Raw genomic sequence first — 15,681 nt, forward strand, 5'->3', positions numbered from 1 at the left:
AGTTCTGCCACTGGGCACAAGAGAAATTACGGGACGATGACAGAACATCAGCGACCATCAGCGATGAAATGATAATTAAATGGACACCTTAGCTGCCAACAGGCGATGATGTACTTCATTGGGGACATGTTGAAAATGTGTGCCCCGACTGGGACTCAAACCCGGGATCTCCTGCTTACATGGCAGACGCTCTATCCATCTGAGCCACAGTGGGCACAGAGGATAGTGCGTCTGCAGGGACTTATCCCTTGCACTCTCCCCGTGAGATCCACATTCCCAACATGTCCACACCACTACATTCGTAGTGCGCCTAATAGATGTTTGCCCATCATACTCATTACTCGTGGCAGATTAATCTACCAAGTCCCGTACGAGTTCGGGCATAGCGTGTGCGTTCGCACAAGAAGGTCAATGGCCGGGAAGCCATATTTTAACTATATATGACTGTAGTATCTGTTCCCGAAAGAACAGTTACCGTGGATGACCATGCAGCTTTGCTAGAATTGAAATGATAATTAAATGGACAGTTCAATGGCTCTGAGCACTATGGGACTTAACATCTATGGTCATCAGTCCCCTAGAACTTAGAACTACTTAAACCTAATTAACCTAAGGACATCACACAACACCCAGCCATCACGAGGCAGAGAAAATCCCTGACCCCGCCGGGAATCGAACCCGGGAACCCGGGCGTGGGAAGCGAGAACGCTACCGCAATACCACGAGATGCGGGCAATTAAATGGACATCCTAGCTGCAAACAGGTGTTGATGTACTTCATTGGGGACATGTTGAAAATGTGTGCCCCGACCGGGACTCGAACCCGGGATCTCCTGCTTACATGGCAGACGCTCTATCCATTTGAGCCACCGTGGGCACAGAGAAAAGTGCGTCTGCAGGGACTTATCCTTTGCACGCTCCCCGTCCTCCCTTGCACGCCATGTAAGCAGGAGATCCCGGGTTCGAGTCCCGATCGGGGCACACATTTTCAACATGTCCCCAACGAAGTACATCAACGCCTGTTTGCAGCTAGGGTGTCCATTTAATTATCATTTCATTTCCAGCAAAGCTGCATGGTCATCCACGGTAACTGTTCTTTCGGGAACAGATACTACCGTCATATATTGACCATTAGCGACCTTGGCGGGTTAATGTATTGTGCGGCATTATGGGAGGAAGGATAATTAGCCCCCATTTTATCGATAGCAATCTAAATGGTGCAATGTGTGCTGATTTCCTACACAAGGTTCTACCGATGTTACTACAAGATTCTTTCACTGCATGACAGAATGGCGATGTACTTCCAACATGATGGATGTCCAGCACATAGCTCGCGTACAGTTGAAGCGGTATTGAAAAGCATATTTCATGACAGGTGGATTGGTCGTCGAAGCACCATACCTCTTCAAATAACTGGGTATACTAACTGCTGCCTTTCAGTATATTTACTCCTTAATGAAATTTGTCCTAAATAATATATCTGTTTCTCCAACAAACAGCTCAGTTCATACATACAATACCAGGAACAAAAATGATCTGCACAAGCACTTAAAGGCACTTACTTTAGTTCAAAAAGGGGTCCACTACTCAGGAACACTCATCTTCAATAATTTGCCAGCAAATAAAGATCAGTTTAAAAGGAGCCTGAAAGACTTACTATGGGCCAACTCCTACTACTCCACTGACGAATTTTGTAATAGAAACAAATGATGTACTGTATGTACTCATACTATTAGTGTTGTTATTTCAGCTTAAAAAAAATATTGACATGTTCCACATCCAGGAGGATCTCCTCAGGAGGCCGGCCGGTGTGGCCGAGCGGTTCTAGGCGCTTCAGTCTGGAACCGTGCGACCGCTACGGTTGCAGGTTCGAATCCTGCCTCGGGCATGGATGTGTGTGGTGTCCTTAGGTTAGTTCCGTTTAAGTAGTTCTAAGTGCTAGGGGACTGATGACCTCAGATGTTAAGTCCCATAGTGCTTAGAGACACTTGAACTCTCCTCAACACGGATCCATGGAACGAAAAACTTATCTAATCTAGGAGGTTGCTGGAGACTGGAGAGGGAGGTGAATAGAGAGAAAGAGACAGGGGGGAGGGATAGTGGAGGGCGTGGCACAAACAGACGTACAGACGTGATATCAGGAGCGATATTTAAATAGGCCACCAGTGTTGGGCCGCCACAGTTACTTTGCAGGCGGCTGAGAGCTCCTCTAACCCACGCAGTTCACGTTTGGCGTCTGAGGAGCGCAGGCGAGCGAAAGCTGTGCACTCACACTCGGAGAAAGAGCAGACGCCCGCCGCCCGCAAAAGTAGGGTACCGGAGCACAGCACACCACAGCAAAGAAAAGAAAAGCGAAACGGGCGCCGCCCGGCTCCCAGCTAATTTCCTCCTCTCCCGCCGCACCCCGTGCTGTGCGTGCGAACTGCGCTCTCAATAGTCCGTCCCATCTCACCGTGATTTCTCTTTATTTTGCCGAAGCTACTGTACTTGAAAGATTCATAAAATACTGCAAATGGTAGTGCCGCATGGAAGGAAATAAAACTTAATAGGTTTAGAGAAAAACTAAATCTGTTCCGGCACTTTCAAAGGAAATTAGAACGCAGTCGGCTCTGTAAGCTCAAAGTCAGCAGCATCTAGCATGCTTTACACGATTTCTCCCGTACCGCTTCTACCGTAAAGAGAGTAAATAAATCCGACATCAAACGTGCGTGCATGTTCTTCAGCAGCTACAGAACCTCAAATTAACAACTCCTGCTAATGGTTTGTAATCCCTGACACAGTGCTCGTTAAAGCCTGTGCTATAGTAAGTGAGCGGGATTCACCTTATGAGGAAGGATTTTCGCATAGATATCAACCGTGTGTAGCTGAATGGTGGCAAATCAGACTTACATCCACTCTGTCATAACAATAATCCGTCAAGTAAGTTCGAAATGCAATCACACGTCAGGATGGATCAAAAGCAAACCAGAAGACGCTACCAACGTGACAATAATACGGTCGCCAGCCTAATTAGGCATTAACTGAGTTTCTTCCCTGTGCAAGTTGGTATATGTTCATACAAAATAACAAGTTGTAACACTGCATAATATAGTAGAATTTTAGAACCAGAAAATCCATTGAATTGATAGTTCCACGTTCAGTACTGATATGGAAAAACATGAATACGTAACACTACACTGTTTATAAAAATTATATGTACGGTGCAAAAATTGGTAATTGACCCCAAATAACGAAAAGTGTGAGATCATCCACACGAGTGCTAAAAGGAGTCTGTTAAATTTCGGTTATACGATAAATCAGCCAAATCGAAAGGCCGTAAATTCTACAAAATACCTAGAAATTACAATTACGAACAAGTTAAATTGGAAGGAACACATAAAAATGTTGTTGAGAAAGCTAACCAAATACAGCGTTTTACCGGCAGGACTCTTAGGAAATGTATTAGCTCTACTGAAGAGACTGCCTACACGACGCTTGTCTCCCACTCATCGTCAATATGCTTAATGATCATAATCCGAAGCTACATCCCGCGGTCACTTTCCATGTTTGCACTGCGTGGCAACAACGTGCAGTGCTTTGAAATGGGTGATGTTAGTTTCTGCGGCGGCCGGATCTACGATTAGTTTTGTCCAGTAACACATAGACAGATCGATAAAATCGGACGTTAATACATCTTATTAATTATTAGAAATTTATTCCTACTTTCGCTTGAGACTACAATCAAAACTCAATAGCAATAATAAGAGGTCTGCTCAAAGGACAAGGATGGATTTGCATTCCATGGATACTCCTGTGGAAGAGTCAAGAAGAAGTATGTCCTCTAGGGCTCTGCAACATACACACTTTCCAATGTGTGTTGTTTCAGCGTCAGTACGTCCTGCTTCTCACAGCGATGTCCTAGGGCAGTCTGCCAACTGCTGCGCACAGTTAAGAATGCCACATAACTGTCTGGAAGACTAAAACTCGCTAATTTCAGTTACTTCAAACTGAATCCGACAGCTAACTTTTAGTGCAATGTGTCAATACGATTAAGAGGATGGCGATGAGAGCATGCATACTACAGTCAGCGAAATCTAATTCCTAAAATGCTGTTTAAAACATTTCACAAGCTTCTCAAGCAGATTGGCTGATTCAGATTCCAGTTTTATTCAGTCCGCAGGGCACATGAATCTTAAACATTCCATTCTTCTTTATTTGTGTATTTATTTTTAATAATGCGTTTTGCACTAATGGCTGGATGACTGTTTAATATAAGTGCAACCTCATTTGAAGGCGAAGTGCAATGAATCCTTTACGGAAGTGAGTCTTTATGGTCGTTCCACTTCGTGTCTCTTCATATTATTACTCCCAGGTATTGATATAACATGTAAAGGAGACACTCACGGTCGAAAAATAGTCAAAATGACTTCAAATTCTGATATAACATGACTGACTCTAGATACGATCGTCAATTCTGCAGACAAATGAAAGTAAGTTTCACGTTTCGTGAAATTCGCAACATAACATTTATCTACAGCAAAAGTTAGAAGATAGTCTCTTCACCAGGCTGGCATTTTGTCGAGTTCTGATTGGAAATTATCGCAACTTTTACCAGAGAAAATTTGCTCGCAGGTAACTGATTTCGTAACAGTAGGAGTAGGAATAGCAGAAATCAGATTAGCGATAAAGTTAATACGAAATTTGAGGACCACGTGATAGATAGAATTAAGGAGTTCTGCTATCTCGGAAGCAAAAGGAGGACATAAAAAGGCAAGGGTGGGCACCCCTAGCTAAATGAGGTCTACTGCTATCAAACATCGTCATTTTTCTGAGGAGGACATTCCTGAGAATGTACATCTCAAGCATAGCATTGTATGGAAGTGAATAACAGTCCATGGAAAAACATAAAACAAAGATGAAGGATGCGTTTGATATGTGGTGTTATAGAAGGATACCGAAATTAAGGGGCTCGTGAGAATGAGGAGGTCCTCCGCGGTATCGTCGAGGAAACGCATGTTGAAAATACTGACTAGAGAATCTGGCACTTGATGTCCAAACATTCTTCCTTCATACCATTGAGATTGGCAGCATTATTTCCGAATGTGGCCCACACATCCACAACTACAGCACTTCACTTCTTATGATAAAACACTACGTTTATCCTGCATCGAAATTGTTACGTTTACTTCCTCTCATTGCGTAACAACCTTAACTGCAACAGCCAAATCCCCTGGACTCTTCATATGTACTCTTCTCAACATGTTGAGTAGATGTCCCTCAAAAATACATGTAGCTCTTTGTGTTCTGCCTCTTGTAGAACAATTTTATCCGCCACCTCATTCTGCTTTAACTCGTAGGTTTACATACTGATTTTCATGATCCAGTCTAAATATTCTTCCACTGATTTTTTTTCGTTTCCGGGGCATCCCATTAAGTCGTTCCCTGATGAATCTAGCTCTATTCCGCTTGCGGTAAAGATGATAACTTCCCCTCTCAAGTTCTTCAAATGTGCGCACCCTCAAGACACATGCCACACGTCTTTGCCTCACCTACTAACCGTAACTTGGTCATGTGCGAACGTACTTCCTACGACCAGATTCCCAGAATAGCACCTGTTTCTCGATTTTCAATAAACGCCGACTCATCATAAGTTGGTATACTCAAGAATGGACCCACGTGATTAGCCGCAATGGTATCCACAGGTACATTGAATGAATCCCTCTAGCGTCACAGTAGTTCACGCAGTCTATGTTCATTATTCGCCGTTAAAGTGTCTACCTGGCTTTGTAACGGAGCATTCTTCTCCAGTAGTTAGGCCATCTGTTTTAAGATATCAGGGAATAACTTCCACGGTACTAGAGAGAGATGTAGAGGGAAAAAACTGTAGTGGAAGACAGAGAGGGGAGGACAGAGACTGGAATATATCCAACAAATACACTACTGGGCATTAAAATTGCTGCACCACGAAGATGACGTGCTACAGACGCGAAATTTAACCGGCAGGAAGAAGATGCTGAGATATGCAAATAATTAGCTTTTCAGAGCATTCACACTAGGTTGGCGCCGGTGGCGACACCTACAACGTGCTGCCACGCGGAAAGTTTCCAACCGATTTCTCGTACACAAACAGCAGTTGACCAGCGTTGCCTGGTGAAACGTTGTTGTGATGCCTCGTGTAAGGAGGAGAAACGCGTACCATCACGTTTCCGACTTTCATAAAGGTCGGAGTGTAGCCTATCGCGATTGTGGTTTATGGTATCGCGACATTGCTGCTCGCGTTGGTCGAGATCCAATGACTGTTGGTAAAATATGGAATCGGTGCGTTCAGGAGGGTAATACGGAACTCCGTGCTGGATCCCAACGGCCTCGTATCACTAGCAGTCGCGATGACAGGCACATTATCCGTATGGCTGTAACGGATCGTGCAGCCACGTCTCGATCCCCGAGTCAACAGATGGGGACGTTTGCAAGACAACAACAATCTGCACGAACAGATCGACGACTTTTGCAGCAGCATTGACTGTCAGCTCGGAGATCATGGCTGCAGTTACCCCTGACGCTACATTACAGACAGGAGCGCCTGCGATGGTGTACTCGACGACGAACTTGGGTGCACGAATGGCAAAACGTCACTTTTTCGGATGAATCCAGGTTCTGTTTACAGCATCATGATGGTTGCATCCGTGTTTGGCGACATCGCGGTGAACACACATTGGAAGCGTGTATTCGTCATCGCCATACTGTCGTATCACCCGGCGTGATGGTATGGGGTGCCACTGGTTACGCGTCTCGGTCACCTCTTGTTCGCATTGACGGCACTTTGAACAGTGGACGTTACGTTTCAGATGTGTTACGACCCGTGGCTCTACCCTCCATTCGATCCGTGCGAAACCCTACATTTCAGCAGAATAATGCACGACCGCATGTTGCAGGTCCTGTACGGGCCTTTATGGATACAGAAAATGTTCGACTGCTGGCCTGGCTAACACATTCTCCAGATCTCTCACCAATTGAAAACGTCTGGTCAATGGTGGCCGAGCAACTACGTCACACTACGCCAGTCACTAATCGTCATAAACTGTGGTATCCCGTTGAAGCTGCATGGGCAGCTGTACCTGTACACGCCATCCAAGCTCTGTTTCACTCAACGCCCAGTCGCATCATGACCGTTATTACGGCCAGAGGTGGTTGTTCTGCGTACTGATTTCTCAGGATCTATGCACCCAAATTGCGTGCAAATGTAATCACATGTCTGTTCTAGTACAATATATTTGTCCAATGAATACCCATTTATCATCTACATTTGTTCTTGGTGTAGCAATTCTAATGGCCAGTAGTGTACTTGAAGACGCTGGGTGTAACTGTTATTCTGAAACGAAGAGGTTGGTACAGGAGAGGAAGTCGTGGCGTGCGCAACAAGCCATCTAAAAGACTGATGATCACAGAAATAATTAAAATAATAGATATCTGGCGATATCTGCGGAAGTCCGCCTCTGAAGCCTGTCGAGAAATAACCGGGACTGCAACTGTGGTGTCCCCATGGTCACGCCCTCCTGCCAGTGAGCTGTTACGAATTTGTGTGTCGTTGGCTTTTCCGGACAAAAAGTTTCCGGGTCGCATATTGCAGCAACGGCGCACCCGCATCTGTGCAGCCCAGCTGTAGGCTGTCTGGCGAAACAATGGCTGCCGGCTCGCTTTCACACGGGCGTGGGCGGCCAGCGCGGTCGACACACAGCGCACTTACACAGAAACAGCAGGCCGGCCGTCTGCGAGTGAGAGCCCAAGAATTATTTTAGATTTGTGACTGTACAGAGAGAATTGTACCTCGGACAACGTTTTATAGAATTCTACATGAGCACCGCAACTATGTTGTAGTTTACACTGGAGGGTCTAAACATAGGACTTCTGCCGTACTGAACATGCCGTCGAGACGCACTTACCTAATGAATTCACAGTATATGACGCTGAATTACATGCAATCTTCAGGGCTCTGCAGTAGATGAGATGCAAAGATGGTGCTAAATTTCTCATCTGCATTCTCCTCTTCAGACTAGCCTTGACGTATGAAATGATAATTAAACCAAGACCCTACGCCGTCCACAAGCGTTGATATTCATCAACGGGAACAGTTGAAAATGTGTGCCCCAACCTTGACTCGAACCCGGGATCTCCTGCTTACATGGCAGGCGCTATATCCATCTGAGCCACCGAGGGCGCAGAGGATAGTGCGACTGCAGGGACTTATCTCTTGCACGCTCCCCGTGAGATCTACGAGGGCAGTTCAATCAGTAATGCAACACATTTTTTTTCTCGGCCAATTTTGGTTGAAAAAACCGGAAATTTCGTGTGGAATATTTTCAAACATTCCCGCTTCGTCTCGTATAGTTTCATTGACTTCCGACAGGTGGCAGCGCTGTACGGAGCTGTTAAAATGGCGTCTGTAACGGATGTGCGTTGCAAACAACGGGCAGTGATCGAGTTTCTTTTGGCGGAAAACCAGGGCATCTCAGATATTCATAAGCGCTTGCAGAATATCTACGGTGATCTGGCAGTGGACAAAAGCACGGTGAGTCGTTGGGCAAAGCGTGTGTCATCATCGCCGCAAGGTCAAGCAAGACTGTCTGATCTCCCGCGTGCGGGCCGGCCGTGCACAGCTGTGACTCCTGCAATGGCGGAGCGTGCGAACACACTCGTTCGAGATGATCGACGGATCACCATCAAACAACTCAGTGCTCAACTTGACATCTCTGTTGGTAGTGCTGTCACAATTGTTCACCAGTTGGGATATTCAAAGGTTTGTTCCCGCTGGGTCCCTCGTTGTCTAACCGAACACCATAAAGAGCAAAGGAGAACCATCTGTGCGGAATTGCTTGCTCGTCATGTGGCTGAGGGTGACAATTTCTTGTCAAAGATTGTTGCAGGCGATGAAACACGGGTTCATCACTTCGAACCTGAAACAAAACGGCAATCAATGGAGTGGCGCCACACCCACTCCCCTACCGAGAAAAAGTTTAAAGCCATACCCTCAGCCGGTAAAGTCATGGTTACAGTCTTCTGGGACGCTGAAGGGGTTATTCTGTTCGATGTCCTTCCCCATGGTCAAACGATCAACTCTGAAGTGTATTGTGCTACTCTTCAGAAATTGAAGAAACGACTTCAGCGTGTTCGTAGGCACAAAAATCTGAACGAACTTCTCCTTCTTCATGACAACACAAGACCTCACACAAGTCTTCGCACCCGAGAGGAGCTCACAAAACTTCAGTGGACTGTTCTTCCTCATGCACCCTACAGCCCCGATCTCGCACCGTCGGATTTCCATATGTTTGGCCCAATGAAGGACGCAATCCGTGGGAGGCACTACGCGGATGATGAAGAAGTTATTGATGCAGTACGACGTTGGCTCCGACATCGACCAGTGGAATGGTACCGTGCAGGCATACAGGCCTTCATTTCAAGGTGCCGTAAGGCCGTAGCATTGAATGGAGATTACGTTGAAAAATAGTGTTGTGTAGCTAAAAGATTGGGGAATAACCTGGTGTATTTCAATGCTGCATAAAACAACCCCTGTTTCAGAAAAAAAGTGTTGCATTACTTATTGAACTGCCCTCGTACATTCGTAACTTAATGTCAACACACTACACTCGTAGTTCCCCTGCCCATTACACTCATCACTCGCGGCAGACAATCTTTCCGAGTCTTGTAAGAGTTCAGGGAATGTGTGTGCATCCGCACGGAAGAAGAAGGTCAATGGCCGGTTAGCCTTAACTATATAAAGATGGTATCTGTTATTTCGGACATGCCCGAAAGCAGAGATACGATCTTAATACCTTTCACATTTGTCCATCGGAGAAAAATATATCCAGGCGATCCGCGATTCTCTTTTTCGTCAACAGAGGTAGGACTAGGAGAAATCAGTCTGTTGCACACCAGGCCACTTGGCGAGTGGACCCACTGTTGTGCAGTACCAGTGATGTACTGAAACTTGTACGCCACATTTCAACATAATGTGTTTTATACATCAAGACACGAGGGTTACAACAACTTACCAGCTGGTATGCCCTATACTTTAGAAGACGATGAAACGAATGTGATTCGTGTTACAAGATTCTGTGTAGGCACTGAGCTGCTACATACGTTATTAGGTAGAAAATCCGTAAGCTTTTCATCAACTTTTAATCACACACATCCACGCCCGAGGCAGGATTCGAACCTGCGACCGTAGCGGTTGCGCGGTTCAAGGCTGAAGCGCCTAGAACCGCTCCGCCACACCGGCCGGCGTGATGCCTCTCAGCTCGCAATTACTTGAACCAAGCTATTTCAAAAATTCTGCCTTCTGCTCACTGAATACGAGTTTCGATCACCCGATCATCCTCAGGCGTCATAAAATTATTTAAAACAGCCTTTCTTACAGTGGCGTCAAATGGATTTCATTATTACCTGTATCTTGCGTTTGGCTATTGACGGCAGTTGCACAACTTTGTTTTCATTTTATTTGACGTCACAGTAAGAACATTGGCATACAGGCTGATGTAAATAATTTTATGATACTTGAAGCTCATCAGATGAAACCAATAAGTAATGAAGATTTATTTCATGAGGCGTCCTTGGCGAAGCTAAAAATAATCTACAGTTGCCCATCATAAGAATCACTCGCGCGAAACAGAAGCCGGTTCGCGAACAGCGGTACCAAACGCCTCCACTGCCAGCCGCGCACTGGTCCGCGCGAAATTTATCCTATTAATCAAAATCGGCGACTTCCGCGGCGGCGGGGTCAAGATGAACAGCACTGCGCCGTCACCCACTGGTGGCTGCATGGCTGTGATGCTCTCGCCGAATCAGGGGAACAAGACTGACGGGTGCACTTGCTGATAGGTCAACAACAGCACATTTAACGGGCAAGCGTTGATGACAACCAGAGAAAATTTTTTAAAAAATACAGCCTAAAAGAAGACAGTGAATGCGATGCAATCAGACCATAAACGCACTTTTCTGTTCGGTCGAGCAAGGCAAGATTTTATACGGAGTAATGTTAACTGGTAGAGGCCGACCTCGGGGAAGATCAGTTTGGATTCCGTAGAAATGTTGGAACACTTGAGGCAATACTGACCCTACGACTTTTCTTAGAAAATAGATTAAGGAACGGTAAACCTACATTTCTAGCATTTGTAGACTTAGAGAAAGCTTTTGACAAAGTTGACTGGAATACACTCATTCAAATTCTGAAGATGGCAGGGCTAAAATACAGGGAGCGAAAGGCTATTTACAATTTGTACAGAAACCAGATGGCAGTTATATAAGAGTCGAGGGGCATGAAAGGGAGCAGTGGTTGGGAAGGGGGTGTGACAGGGTTGTAGCCTCTCCCCGATGTTATTCAATCTGTATATTGAGCAAACAGTAAAGGAGACAAAAGAAAAATTCGGAGTAGGAATTTAAATCCATGGAGAAGAAATAAAAAGGTTCACCGATGACATTGTAACTCTGCCAGAGACGGCGAAGGACTTGGAAGAGCAGTTGAACGGAATGGACAGTGTCTTGAAAGGAGGATATAAGATGAACATCAACAAAAGCAAAACGATGATAATGGAATGTAGTCGAATTAAATCGGGTGATGCTGCAGGAATTAGATTAGGAAATGAGACACTTAAAGTACTAAAGGAGTTTTGCTATTTGGGGAGGAAAATAACTGATGATGGTCGAAGTAGAGACGATATAAAATGTAGACTGGCAATGGCAAGGAGAGCGTTTCTGAGGAGGAGAAATTTGTTAATATCGAGTGTAGATTTAAGTGTCAGGAAGTCGTTTCTGAAAGTATTTGTATGGAGTGCAGCCATGTATGGAAGTGAAACGAAAATATAAATAGTTTGGACAAGAAGAGAATAGAAGCTTTCGAAATGTGGTGCTACAGAAGAATGCTGAAGATTAGATGGGTAGATCACATAACTAATGAGGAGGTATTGAATAGAATTGGTGAGAAGAGAAATTTGCGGCACAACTTGACTAGAAGAAGGGATCGGTTGGTAGGGCATATTCTGAGGCATCAAGGGATCACCAATTTAGTATTGGAGGGCAGTGTGGAGGGTAAAAATCGTAGAGGGAGACCAAGAGATGAATACACTAAGCAGATTCAGAAGGATGTAGGTTGCAGTAGGTACTGGGAGATGAAGAAGCTTGCTCAGGATAGAGTACATGGAGAGCTGCATCAAACCAGTCTCAGGACTGAAGACCACAACAACAACAATGTTAGGGCAGTGAATTCTCTAGAGCAATTTAGCAAGCACAAACACGGGCAAAAGGCTCAGCGAAAGTAAAGAACGATATTGAGGCAGTGGCGGCGGGAACCATCTATAGCGGCTGCTAGAGCACAGTCGTAACACTGCTTCGTTTCAGGCTGCTAAATGACAACAAGTCGCTTGTTTTAGGGCACTGCCTCTGATCAGAATATCAGAAACAAACTTGATACAAAGCATCGTGTAAAGCTTTAACTGTACTAGTATCAGACCTAGAACAGAGCTACAACTTGACACGATATAATGCCCTGAGAGATTTCTAACCAACCACTTTCTTTTCTTCTTGTAATATGGGTCAGAAGACTGTATTAACTGTTTACCCATTTCGCGGTTGATGGGATACGTATGTCCCGCTAAAGTAATACGCAGTTTCGGGTGTTGGAACATCTACATGTCACATCTAACTAATGCTACCGTATAACGAGGTGCTTTCGGAACTTGGATAAAAGTACTACAGACTACGGGCTGGATATATAGGAGACTGTGAGGGATCAAGTTGGGGGTGTGTGTATTTACAGAGCGACTGATTCACGAAAATAAGATCAAATCACCATCTTCTCCTTTCCAAGAATGTCTGAAGTACGTAATGAAATGGCTCTGAGCACTATGGGACTTAACATCTGTGGTCATCAGTCCCCTAGAACTTAGAACTACTTAAACCTAACTTACCTAAGGACATCACACACATCCATGCCCGAGGCAGGATTCGAACCTGCGACCGTAGCAGTCGCGCGGTTCCGGACTGCGCGCCTAGAACCGCTAGACCACCGCGGCCAGCAGTACGTAATCGCAGCCGGCCGTTGTGACCGAGCGGTTCTAGGCGCTTCAGTCCGGAATCACGCTGCTGCTACGGTCGCAGGTTCGAATCCTGCCTCGGACATGGATATGTGTGATGTCCTTACGTTAGTTAGGTTTAAGTAGTTCTAAGTCTAGGGGGCTGATGACCTCAGATGTTAAGTCCCATAGTGCTTAGAGTCATTTGAACCATTTTTTTAAGTAATCATATTTTGTTATACCTCATAGACGTTGTCTTGAAACACTGTTACACACCTCAGTAATGCTGCTGTTTTGCACATAATTGGTATTAGTGGGGCGTACATGTCCCAGGAAACTTCACAGAATGTAGAAAACAGAGGTGTGAGGTGTGTCAAAGTCATCTTCAAATGTTATGTTGAAAGCTTGTGTACGATATGTCATGTTTTTCATTGTCAGGAGAATAAATATGCTTTGATACGGATTTGTTAGACTTTCTCCATACTTTCCATCCTGATAATATCATTCTAAAATTTAAAATCTTACTCTGAAAATCCTAGACTCACATGAAAACATGGATCCAGTTAGGATTGCAGGATACATGCCCCCCACTTCACCGGTTTTCAAAATCATTCACCTTAAAACTTTTTGATAGTTAAGGTGAATTATTTATCACAGACAGTTTTTCCATTTATTTTATATATACTGTATTTTATAATGTTAGGTCCGCTTAACAACTCTCTTTGTCATATTGTCATCTTGCATTAATACTGTTTAAGATAACGACACATAATTAATTATTCCAGTTCGCAATACGAAACTAAATTGATAACGTAAACAAAGTGTTGATTTAGGATACTGTATCATATATTGAATTCAGGCGACATTAAATAATAATGTACTCATATTTGGAGCAGGAAACATGGTAGGAATACTAAGGATGATGTAGTTTCAGTATAGTTAACAAAAATGTAATGTGCATTATTTATTTGAATAATTTCACTTATTTTTCCAAAAAAACGACAGATATGTATTTGACCTTGTATCCTGTTTCATGTATTTCAATTGTAACCACGGAATGATAACATTTGCTGTAATTTTAAACAACTTCTGTGATTGTAATTAACCAAATTACTAGATGTAACAATGCCGCTGGACCAGAGTCATACGCTGAACAAGATGGTCTGCCCTCTCGGTAATGCCTCGTGAGTAGCAGTTGTCACCACTGGGACATGACGAACTGTTAAAAATTGGTTTTATTTCAAGTAGAGCTCCGAGTTAGACGCCCTGTAGCCTGCATTCCACTGACCCCAAACCATCGCCATTTACGACTTCATTGGCGTCAAGCGAGAGCGTGGAAGGCAAGGAGGAGCTCTACTGATGAAAGATGGTTCTGTGATTTTGCCTGGGTGCCGCTGATGACTGTGTGCTGGTCAGAAAGAGACCAATTGAGGGCCTGCAGCCAACGTGTCTGCGTGCTGGGAAAACTGGACCCACACATACAGTCCGAGGTGGGATTTCGTATGACAGCTGGAGCTCTCTCTTGGTTATCTCACGCACCCTGAAGGCAAATTTGTACGTCAGCCTGGTGATTCACCCTGTTGTGCTGCCATTCATGGATAGCATTCCTAGACGTGTTTTCGAACAGGATAACGCTCGTCCAAATACCACTGCCGTAACCGAACATTCTCTGCAGAGAGTCAACATGTTGCCTTGGCCTGCTCGATCACCAGATCTGTCTGCAATCGAGCACATACGGAACATCATCGGACGGTAACCCAAGATTCATACACAAACAGCATTAACCGTCCCTGCATTGGCCGACCAAGTGCAACAGGCATGGAACTTCATCCCATAAACTGACAGCCGTCACCCGTCATGGTGCATATACGTTTGTCTGGTTGCATTCAACATTCTAGTGGCTACGCCTGTTATTATTGTACCAGCACTTCACATTTGCAATGGCATATCTCGAGCTTACATTCTCTACAACTACATCCATACTCCGCAAGCACTTGACGGTGTGTGGCGGAGGGTACATTGAGTACCTCTATCGGTTCTCCCTTCTATTCCAGTCTCCTCTTGTTCGTGGAAAGAAGGATTGTCGGTATGCCTCTGTGTGGGCTCTAATCTCTCTGATTTTATCCTCGTGGTCTCTTCGCGAGATATACGTCGGAGGAAGCAATATACTGCTTGACTCCTCGCTGAAGGTTATGTTCTCGAAGCTTCAACAAAAGCCCGTACCGAGCTACTGAGCGTCTCTCTTGCAGAGTCTTCCACTGGAGTTTATCTATCATCTCCGTAACGCTTTCGCGATTACTAAGTGATCCTGTAAGGAAGCGCGCTGCTCTCCGTTGGATCTTCTCTATCTCTTCTATCAACCCTATCTGGTACGGATCCCACACCGGTGAGCAGTATTAAAGCCGTGGGCGAACAACTGTACTGTAACCGTTTGGATCCCTACGTTATTCGGTGCTCTCCGATACACACGATCGAACAGCGGAGGAGTGGTACTCAAGCGTCAACTTTAGGTTACAATATCTCCGGATGTAATTAACATTTTACAATGCAACAAACGGCACTGATTACGTATTTGTTTACATTTTCAGATGTGCTAACAGAACTAACGGCGTTCCATTTAAAAAAACGTAGGTTTGTGTTAA

General features: G+C 44.8%; 1 protein-coding gene and 1 non-coding gene across 2 annotated transcripts in view; one reads left to right on the top strand and one right to left on the bottom strand.

Annotated features, from left to right (window-relative positions):
• Positions 1-15,681, top strand: part of LOC126473730 (protein Skeletor, isoforms B/C) — a 676,647-nt gene that overhangs the window by 61,526 nt on the left and 599,440 nt on the right. The window lies entirely within an intron of this gene.
• Positions 802-876, bottom strand: Trnat-ugu (transfer RNA threonine (anticodon UGU)). The gene has a single exon. It is a non-coding gene; the product is annotated as a tRNA-Thr (tRNA).

This window comes from Schistocerca serialis, chromosome 4 (genome assembly GCF_023864345.2).
Source record: "Schistocerca serialis cubense isolate TAMUIC-IGC-003099 chromosome 4, iqSchSeri2.2, whole genome shotgun sequence".
NCBI classification, from domain to species: domain Eukaryota; kingdom Metazoa; phylum Arthropoda; class Insecta; order Orthoptera; family Acrididae; genus Schistocerca; species Schistocerca serialis.